General features: G+C 37.4%; 1 pseudogene; it reads right to left on the bottom strand.

The window, feature by feature from the left end:
- Window positions 1-5,297: 5,297 nt before the first annotated feature.
- LOC149163540 (protein CLMP1 pseudogene) lies at window positions 5,298-6,976 on the bottom strand (annotated as a pseudogene).
- Window positions 6,977-21,816: the final 14,840 nt, after the last annotated feature.

The raw sequence follows: 21,816 nt of genomic DNA, 5'->3' as shown, positions 1-21,816 counted from the left end.
AACAGAGTCTTCACTACGTGTTTGGCAATTGGAGGGCACGATTGTGTATTACGCTGCATGTTTCAATGTCACGTTGCGTGTTTGACTAGGAGGGCGTGTTTCAATTATACACTACATGTTTGACCAGTGAATGGTGTGTTTTAGTTGTGCACTGCACGTTTGACCACGGTTTCTCTCTAGCCTCTAAAATAAAGTGCCATTGCCTTTGAAGCTTCAACTGGGTTTTTTTCTTCCTCTAGAAAGTAAGTAGCACTAAAGTATACCCTCCTTTCATTTCACAACTCATAAATTCATGGTGTTAAGTCTCTTGAATGAAATTTGGAGTTTTCAAACCTGCAAACCCTAGTTTCATTCACACACCTCTAATTTCACACCCTAATACTTCTATTCCCTTCCCATACCCATATTAAACCCTTTCCAAGCCCTCAGATCATTTCACTATCTCCCAAAACCCCCAACCTATAATAAAATTCCCTATCCCAAATACCTTTACATTCCCACTCCCTGTCACTTCCCTTAAACCATAAACCCCTTCCCTCATCTCCCTGAATTTCCTCACACCATTCCTAACTCCCTAAACCTACATTCCACTATTATTTCATTTCCCTAGGGTTTTAAAATCAAGAAACCATGTTAGAAGAAGAAAATAGAAGTTCCAATCAAGAGGAAAGGAAGGGGAGGAATTTAAACAAAGAAGGGAGAATCCTTAGATTTGAGCAAAGAAATACCAATGAACTCATAGAATCTCCCATGACTGTGGCATCTTTTAAACATCTAGGATGCTTTGAATTCTGTGAGAAACTACAAAAGGTTCGACATCATCCTATGTTGAGTAGACTATTCATCTCCAATATCCATGACAACCAGGTAACCCTTGCTGGTGTCACTTTCATTGTGTCCACTGCCATCATATCAGCTGCTACTGGAATCTCTAATGTTGGGGAAAAATGGTTTAAGCAAACATATTTGGAGGAGCATTACTATGAGCCATATATCAAACCTAGATACAGAAATGAGAGAAAGAGGCTTTTTCCTTTCTCTTACCTCCTAGATAGATATGTTCCCATGATGAAAATCATCATGAGATATTTTACTTGTGAAGAAAGGACTTCTAGACTTTATACCTATCATATCCCGCTACTCATGCATTTCACAAGGGTTAAGATGCTCAACATACCTTATTATCTCTTCCGGAGCATTGACAAGATGGAATATATTGTCTAAAAAGGAGAATATGAGCATCAAATGAGAATTGTTTTCCACCAATCCCTCATCAAAATCATTGTCCTCCATCACCTCAAACAATTGAACATTGCATGGAGTGCCTTCATTGTCAATGACATATTCACTGATCCATCTATTCAACATGTTCAAGATGTGCCTTCATCATCTCATCCTTCCACATCCATTCCTCCATTTCAGCCCATAGATCATGCATCATCCTCAGATCAGTCTCTTTCACCATCAATTCTGCCATCATCAGTTCATGAGCACTTGAGTCACCTAGCAAAGATGAGATCGGTGAGCTGGAGCAGACAAAGAAGGTTGAGGCCATCAAACCTAAGAGGTAATATTTGGGCGTATTGGCACATACTTATCATATAAGTCATAGGCGATTGTTTTCCCCATAGATTATGGGAGGGGATTTTCCTTCTTCACCAACAAAACAGGTACACAAAGGCAAAGAAAAGATGACAAAAGCAGAGGTTCAAGCAGAGATCAAGCATGAAAAGGAGGACCTCCATGAGACAAAGCAGTATTTTGACCATATTGACCTAGATGAGCATGATGACAATGAGGAATCTAGAATTGTCATCAAGGAAAATATGCACTCATCTGGGAGCTCCAGACCAATTTAGAAAGGTCTGAATTTATCATTTCATATTATGGGCAAGAAAACCAACAGCTTCAAGACAAGCATGATAGCATGGAGATTGAGCTCATCAAGGAAAAAAGAGAAGAAATGAAAGCTAAATCATTGCTTGATGAAGCCTATGATGGGTATGGTGAACTTGAACAAGAACCAAAAAGCGGACCTAGGACTAGAGGGCTGAAAAGAGCTCTAGAACTAGAGAGACAAGAGGAGGCTGAGCTTGCAAATCAGCTCACATGGAATGAACAAATTTCGATCATGATTGATGAGAACCAGGAGCATTGGCTTGACAAGGTAAAGTAGCATTTGGAGAAGCTCCTAGACAAGGCCAATAAAGAAAATGACATTTAGAGAAAGATGGCAAAACATTATGCCATGAGGAACAAGATTGCAAGGGCAAAGCTTAGAAGAGCTAATGCAAAGATTGAAGCCCTAAGAAAGCAAGAAGAGGAACGAATACTTGAAATCCTTTCTGAAGCCTCACTCCATCCACAAACCACATGATCAACAATCATTTCACCAATTTTGAGAATTTTTGGGTTAATTTTTAAGTTTTTGTGTTTTTCAAGTAATTATACACAATGTTTTGGCAACTGGAATGCCAAGGCACTGCGCTTTTGTTTGGGGAACTTTTTGGAAAAACTAAGACCACCATTGGATTCATAGCATGGAATACATGCAGTAAAACAACTTTACAAGCCTTAGTTTTCACAACTGGAAGGTGAAAAGGTGAAAAAACACCTAACAAATCAATGTTTTGCCTCCTTTTTCACCTTGGCATTGCGTTTTTGACTAGTCTCGGTATAATCCACTTTTTGAGGGTACACTCATGTATATTTTTCAAAATAAAGGTATATTAGGAAGCTAGGCAGGATAATCTTTCTAGCGAGCTATCCTGAGCTCAATTTGGACATTGGGAAGGCAGTCAAAATCGGCCTGCAAGGTGGAGGGCACGTTTGACCAGTTGCCTGATTTTTCATTGTTTATATCCAGATTTGATTTTTATCTTGGAAGATCAAGTGTTTACTGATGTAATTCATGATGTAAATGTAATTATGGCATTTTTACTATTACCTATGGTAAATACATTAGGTAAATAGACTTTATGAGGTGTAATGAATCAGTTTCATTGTAATTAGCGATGAATCATTTTGACCACCCTACACTCTAGCTATCAGTTCAAATTTCTGTGGGACTGCTCCTCCTCTCATGGATTCGACCCTTGAGGTTGGGAGGAGTTTTTTATGAGGCCTATATATTGTATTTTTTAGTGTTTTCAAAGGTTGGACTCAGTTGGATGTTGTACTAGTGATTAGAGACACTATTGTATCAGATTTTGGCCAATATTAATAGATGAGTTGTAGCTATTTCTTTAGGATACATGTGGTATCAATGCTTAGCATTGTTTCTTCTTTGTGATCATCTATATGAATGTTTTATATGCTCATAAATCACTTCATGTCTATTATATGGTAATTTTCAAGTTGATAGGCAAAATACATATTTGTTCATGCTTTGTTTTGGGAAATTTATCATAATTTGTCCTTTTTCCTTCAGTTTAGGAAGAATACATCTCCTATGCTCTTCCTAACTCCTTATTAGTCTTAAACTATCTCACCAAACCACCTTTGAAGTGCTAAGCCTCCTACCTACCTTGCTCCTTTGAATGTCTGCAATCATATCTCATTTGCCTTAACCTAGCTTATTTGACCTAATACCCTTTTGTTCATGCTTTGTTTTGGGAAAGTTATCATAATTTGTCCATTTTTCTTCAGTTTAGGAAGAATACATCTCCTATGCTCTTCCTAACTCCTTATTAGTCTTAAACCATCTCAGCAAACCACCTTTGAAGTGCTAAGACTCCTACCTACCTTTCTCCTTTGAATGTCTGCAATCATATCTCATTTGCCCTGACCTAGATTCTTTGACATAATACCCTCATCCAGTAATAAACCCCATCAAATCAAATCAAAACAACCTCTACGCTTTATACCTAGCCTAAAACCCTAATCCATCCAGCCCCCTTGGCTGTGATTCTTTGGAGAGAGCCCTGTCCGGCCTGGTAGGGCTAGCTACCAAGCTAAAAGGATGGTTTGTGGTTACCTCAGCTGGACTCTTCCTTAGCCTTGGAGATCCAAAGGAGTGATAACAGGTCACATAGTATTCTCATTCATGTTCATAAACAACATAGTCTTTCACCATTATGAAGTATCATGAACTTACTTTAACTAGTATCATTTTGGAATTATACGTTTGTTACTTAATGGATCCTCTTCTATAACCATATTTAACTTGTATGTAGTTTTGACTTCTTGTGAGATGAACAACAAAAATACAACCATGTTTGAAGTTGTTTCCTTGGTAATTGAGGTATTTGATTTAGTTAACCTAGGTGCAGTTTAGGTTGAGGATTCTTGCATTGATATTTTGGTCAATAGTTGATGAATACACTTGCTTTATCAAACTAGACACATAATATTCCTATGATCTGACTCCATTCTATGTGCAGATCCTCTGCCTAACAATGTTACTTCTCTAGTTTTGTTGGGCATATTACTGTCATAGGTCTCTCTGTCATGTGAATTTTTTATTCTTTTTACTGTAAGAGTGTCCTAAATAATTGTATCCTAATTCCTCCCTTATTTTATTTAGTTGTAACATAGACTTATTCACTTTTATCAGTGGTTAGGTTGTTCTAATATTTATGAGTTTTCCATTTAACTTAGACCAACAAATGTAGGTTGTTCTAATATTTATGAGTTTTTTATTTAACTTAGAATAGATTTGAAGTAGGTTACACCACCCAGACAAATAAGCCTTTCCCTCATTGAGTTTGTGTTAGATTTCATGTCTGCGATTGCACTTCCCTTTCTATCTAGCCTTGCAGGCCTGTTAGGAGGTTTGAATATGCCAGTGATTTTTGCATACCTTTGTTTTTATGTGGGTTTGTATTAAGAAATTTTTAAAATAGCTAACAAATTTTTAAAATATGGGTGTCTTGGGGTTCTTGATGATGCTACGCAGGGTAAAATTAAATATTACAAGTCATGTGAAGGGAAGTTTAAATATAAAATCATCATAAAAAAATTCACTAATGGGCAGGGGGGCCATTAAATTTAACCCTTGACCCCATGCATTGTGAAAAACCACGCTGATAGGACATTTTCCAAGTGTCATAATACTTGGAATAATTATTCCAACCTGTGATGTCTTATTAGACTACCTTCCACCTTGATACTTTGTCCTACGCCTACAGGATTTTATGATTATGATCAACACTATTGCAAAACCCTGTAATATGTTTCATTCAAAATGATTTTCCCTTTTTCACCTATATAAATATTGACGAATTTGTATTTTGCATTACTGCTATACTTGTCAAAATGGTAGGTCAAAGGAGATGCCCCACAGATTCTTTTGAACTTTATTGAATAGTCTCCTCTCTATTTCCATCCTTACCTTTGTCTTCGATCTCTTCTCTGGAAACATATTCATTTCGAATTTCTGTTTTGACATCATTTCGTTCTTGATTGGGTGCATTAGGTGAATGATTATTCAACACAATTTCAATATCAATAGAAGAAGCTCCAACAAGCTTAAACCTCTCAACAATAGCATCCAAGTTCTCTTTCCGTGTTGGATCTTCCATTGAGCGTTAAAAAAACATGTTTCCCCAAAATAGATGGATCTAAGATCTCACAGTAGCTAGCTTTACTACTTCAACAACAGATGCTGCTACCTCCTCAGTAGAATCTCCATCAACCCCAGCCAGTTTCTTTTTTTCTTTTCAGGATCTCATCCTTCTTGGTTGCAGATGGATCTTTTAACTCATTTTGGCATTGCTCTTCTAGCTTCTCCCACATTTCAGTTGTATTCTGCATCTTCTCCTTTGCACTATTGAAAAATTAGATAGTTTCTGAAGAATCCCATGTACCAAGATCAACCTTGCTAGCCAAAGCAAGAGACCATCGAATTTTTCATGTTCAAAATATTGTTGACCCAGCACAAGAAATCCCTCATAGAAGTCAAGTTTTATCCTCAAAGCTTCCTCATACTTTTTTCCAGCTTGCGAGTATTGATCCTAGACCCAGTCATATGCAATTTGAAGTTGTGTCATAACTAGTTCCTTTGAAGGATTTTCATCCAAAGGAATCCGCTTCCTAGTTGCACACATATGGACATTGCCCCAATTGAACAATGACAAAGTTGCCACCTCCTGGAAATTGCATGTTGCCATCTCAAAGAGGTCTTGGGCTTCTTCACTTGTTACAGTTTCCTCCAATGCCTCAGAGCATGACTCCATTCATAACTCATGAAAATCCAAGTGAATATCTAGATCAATGCCTACATGTGTGCGGAACATCTAAGCAAATTCAAATAGTCAGTCATCAATTTCAATTTCTTTGCCTTCAATTTCATCCCCATTTTTGTCTTTACAAGTTTCCTCCAAGGATACCTACTTATTAGGTTCTTTGCTCAGGTCTTCTATTATGCTACTGCTACTTTCTCCTTATGAGCCAGAAGCATTCTCCTTTGCTTTAACATCCTCTTCTTGAACTCCATCTACTAGAGGTTCCTCCTCTTCTTCAATCAATGGCTCCTGCTCAGGATTCACCTCGACCACATACAACCTCAAAGGATCATTTGAAAAACTTTGATTAGAAATGCTTTCTTTGTCGTTCAAGGCCCCATTTGCAGAGGAGTCTGTGTTTGAGTCCCTATCCTTTTCTGCTCAGCAAGTTGAGCTGCAGCAACTTCTTCCAATCTAAGCTCTTCTGTAGTTGTAATAGTCACAAGATCCCCATCCAAATCCTTGTATTTTATTAAAACTGCCTTGGACGAGGAGAACTGTTTCCTCACTATTTCTCTCAACTCCTTAAATTTGCATTTGTTTGGCATTCGACTAAGCCTTATATCATGGTCAAAAGTAAGTTTCAATTTCCTCCATTGAATTGTTGCCTCTGCTTTCTTCATATGTTGAGGGGCATATATGACCTCGTGACCTTGAGAACCATTAGATTTCGTGGATATTACTCTGGAAGATACCCTAGAAGATTCCAAGACCGAGGTCTTTTGTGGTGAAGAAGACCCTTTGGAATACATTGGCAAAGGAGGTTCCTACAAAGGGGGCCCATTGGATTGATTACTCAAGTTATCACCAGGAAGCCTCTCCTGTTTATTTTTCTTCTTTGGCATAGGTCTAGCAGGTAAACAAGGCCCCATACTGCCAATAGGAGTTCCTCAAACTGTTGATGCCCCCACAACTGCAGGAGAAGTCCCTAAATAGGTAGGCAGTAGGGGTCTTTTTTTCAGGTCTTGATAAGCATCTTTCTTGTTCCCAAGAGCAAGACATGATCTTTTGACAAGTTCTAAGCCATATTGGTGATTCAAATCAACATGTAAAAGGGCCTGCACATCTTGCATGGCTAATTCTAGCTTGCCCATAGTCGCATATGCATGTGCCCTTCTAGAAAGAGCCTCATTGAAATGAGGGTGCACTTCAAGAGCGAGTGTACATTCATTAACAACACTTTCATACTGAACATGCTTCATCTGCATTAGGCATGCTGCTCAGTTGTTGTGGAAGATGGCACGGTCTGGGTGATTCCTACGATAAGATTGAGAGCCTTTTCATACTATTCCAAAGCATCCACATAGTCTCTGTTTTGGAATCTCTTGTTGCCTTCCTCTTTGAGCTCGTGTGCCCTTTTGAGGAAGAGCGATGGATCAAGATCCACTTTACTTCCAGTGACTACTCTAGATTGCTTAGCAGTAGCAACTACCGTGTGCCTTTCTTTTTCCTCCCCCTAGACTTTCCCATGACAGCTTCCCAGCAAAGAGAAAGATATCCCAACCAATAATGTGAACCAGTCTTAGATTATATTTTCTCTCTGTATTGGATAATGCCTCACAGAGCTTTCTTTCTGTGCCCAATAACATTTTTCGGTCGAACCCAACTAAGCTAAATTCCCTGGAACTTCACAATCTCCTAGGAGATGGATCTATACTTTCATTCCATCACTAGATACTTTTATGAACTACTATTTCCTCCACAGACTGGTTTCAACTGGGCATAGATCAGGGTGTACAGTCCCAACAATGGAGACCATGTCTAGACTTCTAACTAGTTTCAACCATTAATTTCCTCTCTAACCTATCCACTATTGAGTGAAAGCCAATCTTGGCGAACTTACAAATCTTAATGCTAATGTGCATGCCATTCTAAATTACAGATACAAACTATACATAAAATCTGCAACTAATCAAGTTTGAATTTTGATCACGACCCATCATAGAATGCAAATGAATCCAAATTTGTTGGAGTTGTAAGTCATATTGAACTAAGATGTAATTCCACTGGATAATGCATACTAAAATATGATTTTTGCAGAGAAGAGTACCATTCATTTTTGTTAAAAATCCTCTACATTTCATTCTAACGATGAAAACATTATTAGGAATTTTCAACTTATTTACAAGTATAATATTATATTGAAATACGTAAGATCATCTCTTGAAAAAATTACCATGATAAATGCTAAACATAACCATATGAAGGTAATCTCAATATGAAGAGCGATAGGAAGGCTTGTACAATTATGCCAAACAAAGGTTTGAACAAAATTGAATCCCATTCAATGTCTATTGGCACCCAAAATTTAAACATGTGGAGATGAGCCTCATTAAACTTACAAAATTAGTTCACACAACCAATATTCTAAAATGATCTCGTGTGGGTTGTGGTTGAGTGCTACATCACTTTGTATCTTTTTCTTAGTTAGTGCACATAATTGGAGTTGCAGACTTTCAAGAGATGGTGAGGTGCTTGGATTTAAAACATATAGTTAGTTGACTCCCAACAATATACGAAATGCCTTCAAGACATTTGCTATATGTGAAAGGTCTTTCAACTCAGATCTTTCAACAAATTGTGCCAAAAATTGATAATGTCATTCATAGTAGAACATTCATTGAGCTCTCAATAAGAATATGGTTCAATTCAGAACTAGAGATAGGCAAAATTCAAATAGGAGCTTAGAAATGAGAGATCTAATATTTTTAAACATAATTCCTTCCCTTGTTAATTTTATTGTTTTCAAGAGGCCTAGAATTGCTACTAAGAGAGCTGAAGCTCTGTACTTTGTATATTTATCCTGTAATACTTTGTCATTTTAGTTTCTTTATTTTTTTATATATAATGTTGATTGACACAAGCATAGAATCAGTGAAAGGTTGCATAGGTTTCAGTGTGAACATGTGGGAAATGGTTCGAGACACTTCACTGGTGCCCACCTTGGAAAAGTGGTCATTAATTCCATCTTGTAATTTCACTTGAAAAATAAAAGAAAAGTGACAGTCTAATCTTTTGAAGATTTAAGGATTTAAATGAAATGTCAAATTGAATCAAAGGGTGCAAGGAAATTTTGAACTTCCTAATTACACAACAGTTGAGGCCTATTGAAGGCAGCATGAGGTTTTAGCCCATGTATCCTTTTAATTTATAAGATGCTTTCATAGCTCTGAAAGTTGTTCGTGTTTCAAGATATCTACTTTTGTACATTTGTTTGGGGAGGTAGCTTTGACTAATTTTATCAAATAGAATACATGATTTTGTTCTTGTAAGAATTTCCAATGGTTTGGGTGATGATTTGGATATTTTCTCAAAGCATTTCTCACTACTTGAGTTTGTTTTCACATTCAGTTTTCAAATTCTCTTCTAGATTTTCTAAAATTGTTGTGGTTATACTAATAGTGGGAATGTAGACTAGATTGTTAGAGGAGGGTTTGTCACTATGTATGGTATTGTGACATTGCTATATGGATTTTTCTTGCAAACATTTATCATTTGACTTTTTATAAATGGGTAGGTTGTGCTTAGGGTGATAATATTCCTACTCCTTTTATGGAATTTAACCAAACTGGATTTCCATCAGAGATTCTTCGAGAGGTAAGATTGTCTACTTTCTCATGCTTTCAATTGAATATGAGAAAAATTTGTAGGTTAATTGTGCCTCTTCTATCCTATTCCTGAGTTACATTATTTATCTTAGTTTCTGCAATTATTATTAACAACTTTGTTTCTATGTGAGAAACATCCCAGTTACTTGTTAACTGGGATGACAAGTTACAACCCACGACATGTTTAGTGGAAAAATAACTTGTTTTTTATCCGTTGTATTTGTTACAGGTATGATATTTTCTTTAGAGATGAGAATATGTTGTAGGTTGCACTGCATACAATAGAAACACTGCTCCCTGCTCTCTTGCTTGGCCTTCATGTAGTTGGGGCTTGTTTGATGGGGATCATTGTCTGAGGGTGGATTTCAAGTCATAGGAAGGGTTCATGACTGCCAATGGTTTTTGGCAATCCAAATATCTTGTGAAGACCCAATGTGTTTGTCACAGGTTGCTTCAACAATCAACCATGCACGTTGGAAATGCTTCTTCTTTGTTATGATATGTTCAATTTTGTGATGTTTTTGGATAAACTAATCAATGGGATTGCGTTTAGAGTATGTAGGATAATTTGTGATACAAAATTTTTGAGATTGTTTCAAAAGTTGGATTTTTGACCTACAAAATGTAGGAATATCCTCCCCCACTCAATACAGGCACAATCATGGCCTATTTCTATGCAAAATCAGGACATAGTATCCATTGCCAAAATAGGTTCTGGGAAAACATTAAGTTATCTTTTACCTGCATTTATTCATCTTCAACGCCATTGTAACAACATTTAGATGGGCCACAGTACTTGTTTTGGCACCAACGTGAGAGCTTGCAACTCAAATACAAGAGGAAGTGATGCCATCGTGATGCAACCCAAAATGTTGGCAAGATTTTCAGACTGCTAGCATTCAATCATTTATACATATTTACCTTTCTTGACATTCCACTTTGCACTTTGTTCCCTCCAATACACTCAAAATGGGTGTTTTCACATCTCACACAGATATGCTCTTTCACACATTCCCAATGCAACCATGTTGCCATAGTTTTGTTCATTTTTCTTGGTGTCTTTATCTAGAAGACCACCTTATGGGCACATCGTGAAGTCCATGTCTTCATACAAACCAACGTATTCTAGTTTGAACTAAGGAAATAAAATATTAATTCATCTTACCTCAGAAATCTTTATATCTAGAGGTAATTCCCATACCATACCCATTTCCAAAAAGGAATTATGCCCTCTCCTTTGGAACTCAACGCAACCCTTGCACAATTCACAAAAAATGAGGTTCTAAGTCTTTGCACACATTTTTTATTTCAGAATTCCAACAACAATTAGAGTTATCAAAACCATTAGCTGAAATGTCCAACGAGAGCATAAGACACCACACTTTTCATAAAATCAATTTAATACTGGAATTACAAAATGCCAATGCATTCCTATACATATTTTGCAATGGATCTCAACCCATTCAACACTTTTTCAACATCAATCTCATTCTTGGCATTAAATTATATACAAGGTGATTTTCCCTCCAACACACATCTATTGGATGATCATTTTTTCATATCCATTTCTATGATCAACAAGCATCAGAAGAAAAAACTCTTCAATGATCAAACCACAGCTTCTCCAACACAACTCATAGGGACATTATACTTCATGACATTCAAGTTATATACTTAAAAATTTATTGCAGAGATCACAAATCAACTATCCTCTCTGAGTCCATCTCACATTTCCAAGACTCATATGTCTAACTGGAACACTAGGAATCCTTTGAAGGTTTTCCTCTCGGCCTTCTAATATAGAGGTTTCTCTTTCTGTATGCTAGTATTTTATCTCATAATTCCTAGCTATGAAATCATGCCCTTCTCCTCTTTAAGTCTTCACTTCAGGCTCTTGTGCCCATTTCATGTACATGAATATTTCAACTAATTCACAATGGTTATGAGATTCTCCTAATCCATTTCTTTACATTTTTTCTTCAATTCCAACGCCATCAATTTATGAGTTCTACTTGCATTATACCAGGGTAATTCTATACAGAAAACCCCCTTCTTGAATTTGTAGGTTTTAACCTTGTACAAAATTAGCTGCATACGAATTCTAAGAATAGAAAATAAATAATGCGAGAGCATACCACATAAAACACATATACATAGAGATTTTCCTATGATCCCAAAACTAGGACTACTAGATTGATTTTTCATTATGTTCCTTTCAATGTTACAATACAAATTTATACATGTCGAAGCATCCAATACCGTAGACTGAAAATAATCGCACCCAAAACCATGTGCAAAAACCATGCACAAAACCTTAGGTAGGTCTGCCTACCTAATATAGGGTCCAAAACAAAATTCCTTAGCACGCTGCCCTGGACCCCGTAAACGGGGGCTACTTGCCCCCCTTAAATCCCCTGTGACCCCCCCACTGCACAATATAACACAACCCAATAGAATTCCCAAATGAATCTATCTGCTATCTCTATTTCTAACATAGATTCCTCATGTCTGCAAATTAATGTGGTTCTTACTGTGAACTACAATATGAGAATCATAACCCATTTCTACTTGACTATCATTCATGTAGATGAAGATACAAACAAACTGAAGGGATAACCTTATACAAAATCCCAACATTTGCTAAGATAGAAAGAAAATTAGATGTAAGAAATACTGGCTTATTGCTTGTCTGGCAATTAACAATCATGATTTTTTGGCTGGTGGATTTTCCATATGCTACTTACTCTACTCTCTCTATTATGTGGGGTGTTATCATGGCCCTCTTTTATCTCACTAATCTAGTCTATCGAGGATTGGTTCAACTCATCAATAGCTCAATTTCTCCTTTATTGTAGCTATCCCATTTTTCTTCTACTCACCTTGTGAATGTAGGTTGATGTTCTGCATGATTTCTACTTACCTCAACTTCTCCTTCAGGTACCCCATTGTCCTGGATAACATTGTATTAGTTTCCTCCAATTTTCCAGTCTTTTATTTGCGTTATGAGATGTCAGATTGCACCCACCCAACTTCTCTGTCTGTAGCTGAGAAATTGGGGCAGTTGTTGCTCATTCTAGGGTACTTGGGAGACTCCAAGATAGTCTTGAGGTTGATAATATTTGAGGATTTTTCTATTGACCTTGCTACCTTTGTGAGTTTTTTGCTTGGGAATCTCAGGAATCTCACCAAAGGATATGAAGTGATTTCCTTCTTTCCCATGATTGTCTATCTTATATTTTTCAGTATGTTCCTTGTTGTTTAGGGCATGTGTCAGACATGTGTTTGGTAGGTGTCCTATGAATAGGACATGTTCCAAATGTGTCAGACATGTATCCTCACGTATTGGTGTCCACCACTAGGATATAGGACATGAGGCATGTTTGGAGATGTCCTATTACTTAGTCACTAAGTAAAACACAACTTTATTTTTCAAAGTGCATTTAGCCTCCTTCTAGCTTGAGCGCTCCTCGATAAAGGTAATTTATTGCTTCCATTGTAACCATAATTCTAGTGAAGAGGGTTTTGACCATGTCAAGTGGTTTTCAAGCTCATGTCAACAAGGATGTTCTCCAATTCTATTTTTCAAAAGCTTCAAATGATAATGTTCCTTTATTGTTGTGTTTTCTCATGGCATTCCTTTATTGAATTTAACTTCAAAAGTTCAAATTTGTTGTCTCACAATCACTAAAATTTAGAATACATGGTTTATGTACTTTGTGTAATGGGGTGAATGACAAGTAGTTTTTCACTTTGAATGACTTCAATGCTTGAGTGATCATGGTTCTCCTTCACCATTTCTTCAAGTTATATTAAACACTTTTGATTACACTCTTCATAGGTTGTAGAATATTTCTTCAAGGGATCCTTCCATGTAGGTTTCCCATAAATCCAAAAATTCATCAATGAGGGGGAATAATATATTGATATTCAATGGATCTCCTTTTTCCACTAGGATTTTGTGGTTGAATGGAACAACATAAAATGGTTGCAACTCTTTTAATATTGCTTATAATAACTACGATAAACCCAAATTAGAAATGGAATTATTGTTTTGCTTCAAGTGGCGTTGGCGTAATCTCATTTTGGTTCACAAGTAGAGAGAAAATCAAGCCATGAGAAAAGATTCTAGTTTTGATGGCCATAACTTGTAGAGCTAGAAAGCTGACTTTTTAAGGGTATATCTTCCTCAATATTACTTAAAGTTTCTATTATGATCCAATCTGAAAATGACATCAAAAATATTCTTTGGATGACACTGGTGTGATTGCAATCGGGCTCTTAAACAAAAAGAAAGACAAAAGTCATGATACAATATAATATTCAACTAATCTCATTTTTTTGGCTATGGTTTTGAGGTTACAACTTAAAATGGCTATAACTTCCTCAGTATGGCTCAAAATTGCAATTATAACCCATTTCAGAAATGGTGAAACAACTGCACTTCTGATGGCATTTGGTGCAGCTGCAATATGGCTTCCAAGCAAGGAGAAATGCCACCACAAGATAATTTGCAAAAAAAAATAAAATGATTTCACATGACCCAAATTGTTGCTTTGATACTACTTGTTAAGATTGACAGTGCATAATAATAACAATAGAAGTAACACACAATTGGACATCAAAGGATTTCTATTATCCACACTAATCAAGTGAGGGCAAGCTCTCCCAACCACTTCAAAGGGGATGACCTCCAATACGAGTGCCAAAGCATGATAGATAAACATTCCTTGATTACATGAGTAGTACTCCATCCCTAGTTACAACCACTCTAGCTATCGTTGCACTAATCCACCATTAGTGGACCTTATGTAATGAACATAATGATTTTTATTTATTAACCATCATAGTAGGCTTTTATTAATGACTAGGCCACTTTACATTAATTAACCACAATACATCTATAAACTTAACTCTAATGGACATTTAGGCCATTATTACATTACTAGAGAGGGTCATGATGATAATTGTGTCTTGCTCTAGTGCTGGAGTGAAGTTGATACAGGGGATTTTGGGCACTATAGCAGATATTTTGTTTGACATAATAGTTGTGGATTATTTGGCTTTACGCAACTTACTAATATTATAATACAAAAATTTATTTCATCATAATGACATGGTAAGGATGCTATTAGAATGTGGCTCGGTGTGGGCTTTGTCACTAAAATTTAATTTGTGTGGTTAGTTGAAGTTTAATGTGACCAATTAATTAGTCTTGTGCTTACCTGATACATTATTTTAGTTTTTGGGCATGATTTCTAGACCCTTTCTATTAGTGATCCCTTTGATCCTGCGACCTTATTTTCCCTCTATTTTCAGAAGTTGATGTGACTTTTGGGTGTGTGTCATCTATCCATCCCGATTTCTTCCCTCTGCTTCTATTTCTCAGCTGATCTTATTATAGCATCCTTGGAATAGTATTGGTATGAGGGAACCATCCATCTGATCCTTTCTCTATTGTTTCTTATTTCTTTTAACAAGGACATGTGATGGTTTCTCTCCACTACCTTGCATTGACATTATTTGCTTTTTGAATTATACTTGAATTTCATTGATAATAACCTAGATTTATATATTGCTTTTAACACTGAATTGACATCAAGTAAACATATGAATATCCCATTAAATATGACCTAAATATGGTTCAAAGAATCTTAGCTTTAGCATAAACACGTGGTAGAGTAATTTACGAGGTGTGGATTTTTATTAGAGGCATTATTCGTTTGTTTGTCTTGGCTAATAAAAAAGGTTTACTCTTGGCTTTATGAGGCTTTAAATTTATCATTTGTAGCATGTTGAGAAATGCGAAAGAATAATGTATGACATTTATCTTACAGAAATTGATGTTGAATGAAAGGATACAGAGTTTAACTAAGCTACATTTTTCTTTGGTAAAGACAGAGGAACTATAGAAAATCTATGATAGGCTAACCTGATAATGCAATATAAATCAAAGCAGAATATTATAACCTACTTCTACTATCAATTTGCGGAAGCTTCAAGATCGAGCTGAACAATATAACCAGAAGAAGAAGAATCAATGGCACAATACACATGAAAATACTTTGGGGAAATCCTTAGCAAAAAACCCCACACTATTGTATTATTATACATGGTGGAAATACATAGGAATTATACAAAGCCTTAGCTCTCACAGCTAACCAGCTCTCGGTAAAATCCTCACAGATGCTCATAAGCAATCTTGGCTTCTCTCCTGCCTTCCTCTCTGCCCTCCAAGCTCCTATTTCCTTGCACTGTTCCTTGTGGATTATTAGCCTATTACCAAGTGGAAAACTAACCTTCAAAACAACGCAATCCTCAAGGATGAATCCTTGACTGCATGCATGAGTTTTCTCCATGAGAAAAAACATGCAACTGATAGTACGTTGTCCTTGAACATTAATATCAATTGGTTCTTTCTTAGAATAGACATGCATGAGTTTCTGATGAGGGAATATTTAGTTAACTGGAGTATCACTAGTTGAGTGCATTAATGAATCAACTCATTGTTAACTCACTATTAGTTCCTCAAACAGTTTGGAACTAATTTAACTGGACTTAACTCAGTAAACTGAGTTAACTAATTACAACTCAAATATAACTCAATCTTATCTCCTTAATTTAAGGGATAACTCTTGCATGATTGCAGAAAGACTTCTAACTTGAATTTCTCCAACTAATTAATTTAAAATAAATTAATTAATTATTTCCAAGTAGTTGTTAAGACTAAATTCAATTTTAATTCACAATTTAATTCAAGGACAAATTAAAATGGAATATTCTTGTTGCCATATTTCAACACTCCCTCTCAACAAGAAAGGGATTATCTACCACCCCGATCCTATCTCTATGGAACTCGAATTTACACTTTGACAATGCCTTTGTCAAAATGTTAGCATCTTTCTCCTCTGTCGAAATATATTGCGACAACATGATCCTTCTCGCTACATAGTCTCTGAGATGATGATACCGGATGTCAATGTGCTTGGATCTATCATGAAATAATGGATTCTTAGAGATTTTGATACAACTCTTATTATCACAATAGATCACAGTTGGATCCATCCTCTGATCAAACAAACCAACGAGGATTTTCTGCATCCAGATGGCCTCACATGTTGCCTGACTTGCAACCATGTATTCTGCCTCTACCAAACTAAGTGCAACCAACCTTTGTTTCTTGTTGTACCAAGAAACTTCCGCTGACCTAAGGTTGAAAATCCCTCCTGATGTGCTCTTCCGATCTGATGGAATCCCTTCCCAATCTACATCAGTGAAGCCCTGTAGCTTCACTCCCTCTATCCGTTTATACCATAATCCATACTGAAATGTGTGTCTGAGGTATCTCAATACATGCTTTGCAGCCTTCCAAAACATCTTGGTAAGTTGAACCATCGCTTGACTTAGTTGGTTCACCACATAGCAAAAATCTCGTTGCGTGTTCATTAAGTACATCAGTGAACCCACAAGATGCCTGTACATAGTAGCCTCTACCACTTCTCTTGAAGTAGTAACCTCCTTCCTCCAGTTACCTGTTAGAGGAGTCTGCATGGGCTTGCACTTCTCCATGTGGAATCTCTTGAGTATCTTGTTGGCATACTTTCCCTGAGACACAAACAACTCCCCATCCTTCTTTCGTAATTCCATGCCAAGGAAGTAATGCATGAGACCCATGTCTTTCATCTTGAATTCTCTTGCAAGGTCCTCCTTGCAAGACATGATCAACTGATCATCACCAGTCAACATGAGATCATCAACGTAAAGTACGATGATCAACAACTTACCTTTCAACACAATGTCGTACAGGTTCGCATTTGCTTCATTCTTTGTGAAACCCAACCCGGTGAAGTAGTTGTCTATCCTAGTGTACCAAGCATGGGGTGTTTGCTTCAGTCCGTACAATGCTCTATTGAGTCCACACACATGTGACTCATGATCGAAGGTCTCAAAAACTTCCAGCTGCTCTATGTACACTTCTTTCCAATCCAGCCATTGAGGAATACAGTGTTCACATCCATCTAATGGATCTTCCAACCCATCTGTGTTGATAGTGCCAACATAGATCTGATAGATGAGTACCTTGCGACAGGAGAAAAAGTCTCATCATAGTCAATCCCCTCAACCTATGAAAATCCACTGCCAACAAATATTGCCTTATGCTTCTCCACACTACCACTAGTAGCCTGCTTTACCTTGTAAATCAAACTAGAACTCACAACTGGCTTGTTCGCTAGTCTCAAAACCACGTCCCAAACACTGTTACGAACTGTGGAGTCATACTCCTCCACCATAGCATCAACCCAAATCAACTGCTACATTGCTTCCTCAATGGAAGATGGCTAAGTCTCAACACATTCCCCAACAAGGGCCATGTATCCAGTGTACCTCTCAGGTGACCTCCTCTGTCTGCGCTGAGAAGATGGCACTCCCACATTCTCTCTCACATCCTCCAACAATCTATTAGCTCCTTTTGTGTGCTTCTGTCCATCTCTGGAAGACTTTGCTTGAGTGGATGTCTCCACTCCTGGAACCTCTGCCTATGGCTGCTCTGCATTAGTCTGAGGCTCCTCCTCCTTAGGAACCAACAGTTCCTCCATAGCCTATAGTCGGAGTTCTCTCTCAAGGGAAACTTGCATGGCCTTCTGCTCATCAAACTTGAGATCTCTGTGAACCACTATCCTCCGACTGGTAGGCAAGTACACCCGAGAGTTGTGAGGTGTATCAATGTACCCCAAAAATATCCCCAACTCTGTTATTAGCTCAAGCTTCTTTTGTGCATCCTTTATCACATGGAAATATACCAATGAGCCAAAGATCCTAAAGTGACCCACATTTGGCCTCTTACCAGGGAAATCTTCCTCTAGTGTCTTCATCCCAAGTATTCGATGTGGGCTTCTATTCTACAAATAGACCATTGTGTTGTATGCCTTGGCCCATAAGTGAAGTGGTAGGCCTTGGTCATGCAACATTGCCCATGCTACCCCTATAATAGTTCTGTTCTTCCTCTCGGTGACCCCATTCTACTCTGGGTTATGAGGTGCCGTCAACTCTCATTTAATTCCTTCTGCTACACAGAAGTCCTTAAACTTTTGAGAGACATATTCTCCACCATTGTCACTTCTCAAGGCCTTGATCTTCTTCCATGATTCTTTCTCAACTAAAGCTTTGAACTCACAAAACTTTGTGAAGGTTTGGTCCTTCTTCTGCATGACATAAATCCAACATTTACGAGAATAGTCATCAATGAAAATCACATAATACCTTTGCTTCACTGTGGATGTCATCAAGAATGGTCCACACAAATCAGTATGAAATCTCTCTAAGATAGCCTCTGCTCGATTGTATCGATCATGAATTGAAGACTTGGTGTACTTTCCCAAGGTACAACCTTTGCATGTGTCAGCTTGCTCAAGTTTACCTTTGGGAAGTCCTGTAGATATCTGCTACATTATCTTCAAAGCCCCACGATGCATATGGCCCAATTTCCTGTGCCACAACTTGCAAATGTCTTGGCTTTGCACCAATTCTGCTTTCGTACTCAATGTTGTACAATCATCTACCTCTAGTTTATAGATATTCTTCACCTGAATCCCTATCCTCTTGGTCTGACCCATGGCTATGTGTCTTAGGAATGCCTTTCCTTTACTGAAGACAACATCATAGCCTTTGTCCTCCAACATTGCTACCGATACCAAGTTCATCTTCAGTCTATGCACATACATCACATCTGTCAAGGTGAGAGGAGCTCCATGCTCCCTTTGAAAAGAAATCGTGCCCACTCCTGAAACACTATACCTTCCATCGTCACCCATATCTATGTGCATCTTGAGGTCTTTCTCCTCCAAGGCACTGAATAAATTTTTATCACCGATCATGTGGAATGAGGCTCCACTGTCAAGATACCAGACACAACCCATCATCGATGACACCATGCATGCGATGACGGTAAAGTCCATTTCAAACTGACATGCTAATGCCTCACCTTTTGATCCTTTCAAGGATCCCTTCTTGGACTTCTTCGATGGGCAATTAGTCGCATAATGTCCCATCTTGTGACAATTAAAGCATCTTACTTTAGACATGTCACCCTTCTTCCCTCCATGATAAGAATTCGATTTGAAATGGGAAGCCTTCCCCTTCCCTTTCCTTGCCTTACTTGCTAAGGCTAGATTTTCTTCATCATCATTCTTGGATGAAGAACCATCTCATGTGCTCCTCCTGATCTCCTCCTGCATAAGATCCGACCACAGTCATTCCCAATCCAATAGTTTCTCCCTTCCATTCACAAAGTCCTGGTAGCTATTCCAACTCTTTGGAAGGCCAAGGAGAGCAACGCTCAGCATATCATCATCAGTAGTAGTTATTCCCACACTGCCAAGATCATCTTAGCAGGTGGTGAGCTTGTTCAGATATGTGGAAATAGTATCACCCTTCTCCATCTTGATTCTTTGAAGCTTATCCTTGAGCGCCAATTTCCTCTGGTTGCTATTGTTCTAGTAGAGGTCCTTCAATGTCTTCCACATTGAAAATGGAGTATCCTTCCCATGGAGACTCGAGACAATATGGTCTCGAACTCCCTCAAGGATGATCCGTCTTGCCTTCGCCACACACTTCTTCCACTCAGCCAACTCTTGTGCATTAGTTGAAGCTGGCTTTGGGATTTCTTGATCAATGAATTCCTTCAAGCCATTGTCTTCTAATACAACCTCCATTCTATCTTTCCATGCTATGTAATTTGAGCTACCTTCCAAGGCATACTCAAGTCTCAAGCCATAGAACGCCATTGGCCAACCTTGAAGTATGATATGAATTCGATTTTCACCTGCAACCCCAAACTTCAAACTTTGAATTCTCTTCTCAGTATACTGTTCACAGCTCTGATACCATGTAGAAAATATGTGATAGGTTAACCTAATAATGCAATATAAATCAAAGAAGAATACTATAACCTACTTCTACTATCAATTTGCGGAAGCTTAAAGATCGAGATGAACAATATAACTAGAAGAAGAAGAATCAATGGCACAATACACATGAAAATATTTTGGGGAAAGCCTCAACTAAAAACCCCACACTATTATATTATCATACATGGTGGAAATACATAGGAATTATACAAAGCCTTAGCTTTCACAGCTTGCCAGCTCTTAGTACAATCCTCATAGATTCTCACATGCAATCTTGGCTTCTCTCCTTCCTTCCTCTCTACCCTCCAAGCTCCTATTTCATTGCGTTGTTCCTTGTGGATGATTAGCCTATTACAAAGTGGAAAAACAACCTTCAAAACTGCGCAATCCTCAAGGATGAATCCTTGACTACATGCATGAGTTTTCTCCATGAGAAAACACATGCAACTGATAGGACACTGTCCTTGAACATTAATATCAACTAGGCCTTTCTCAGAATAGACATGCATGAGTTTTTGATGAGGGAATCTTCAGTTAACTGGAGTAGCACTAGTTGAGTGCATTAATGCATCAACTCACTGTTAACTCACTATTAGTTCCTCAATAGTTTGGAACTAATTTAACTGGACTTAAATCAGTAAACAGAGTAAACTAATTACAACTCAAATATAACGCAATCTTATCTCCTTAATTTAAGGTATAACTCTTGCATGACTTCAGAAAGACTTCTAACTTGAATCTCTCCAACTAATTAATTTAAAATTAATTAATTAATTATTTCCAAGTAGCTATTAAGACTAAATTCAATTTTAATTCACAATTTAATTCAAAGACGAATTAAATTGGAATATTCTTGTTGCCATATTTCAACAAGAACATTTTAAAAGGTTTCCTAAGAATACACCATATACAGAGTTTGAACACATGTAATATATAGATTTTTATTTTGCAGATATGTTATTTTTTCTACCCAAGATATCACAACAAAAAATATTGATATTGTAGGAATTGTTTGAGGACCTCATTGATGTCCTACTTGATTGATACATTCTCATGACAGGAAGGCTTTAAATATGAATT

This window comes from Pinus tabuliformis, chromosome 5_1 (assembly GCF_031772625.1).
Source record: "Pinus tabuliformis cultivar Carrire ecotype Pingquan chromosome 5_1, CPIR1, whole genome shotgun sequence".
NCBI classification, from domain to species: Eukaryota; Viridiplantae; Streptophyta; class Pinopsida; order Pinales; family Pinaceae; genus Pinus; species Pinus tabuliformis.
This window is presented reverse-complemented; position numbering and strand designations above follow the sequence as displayed.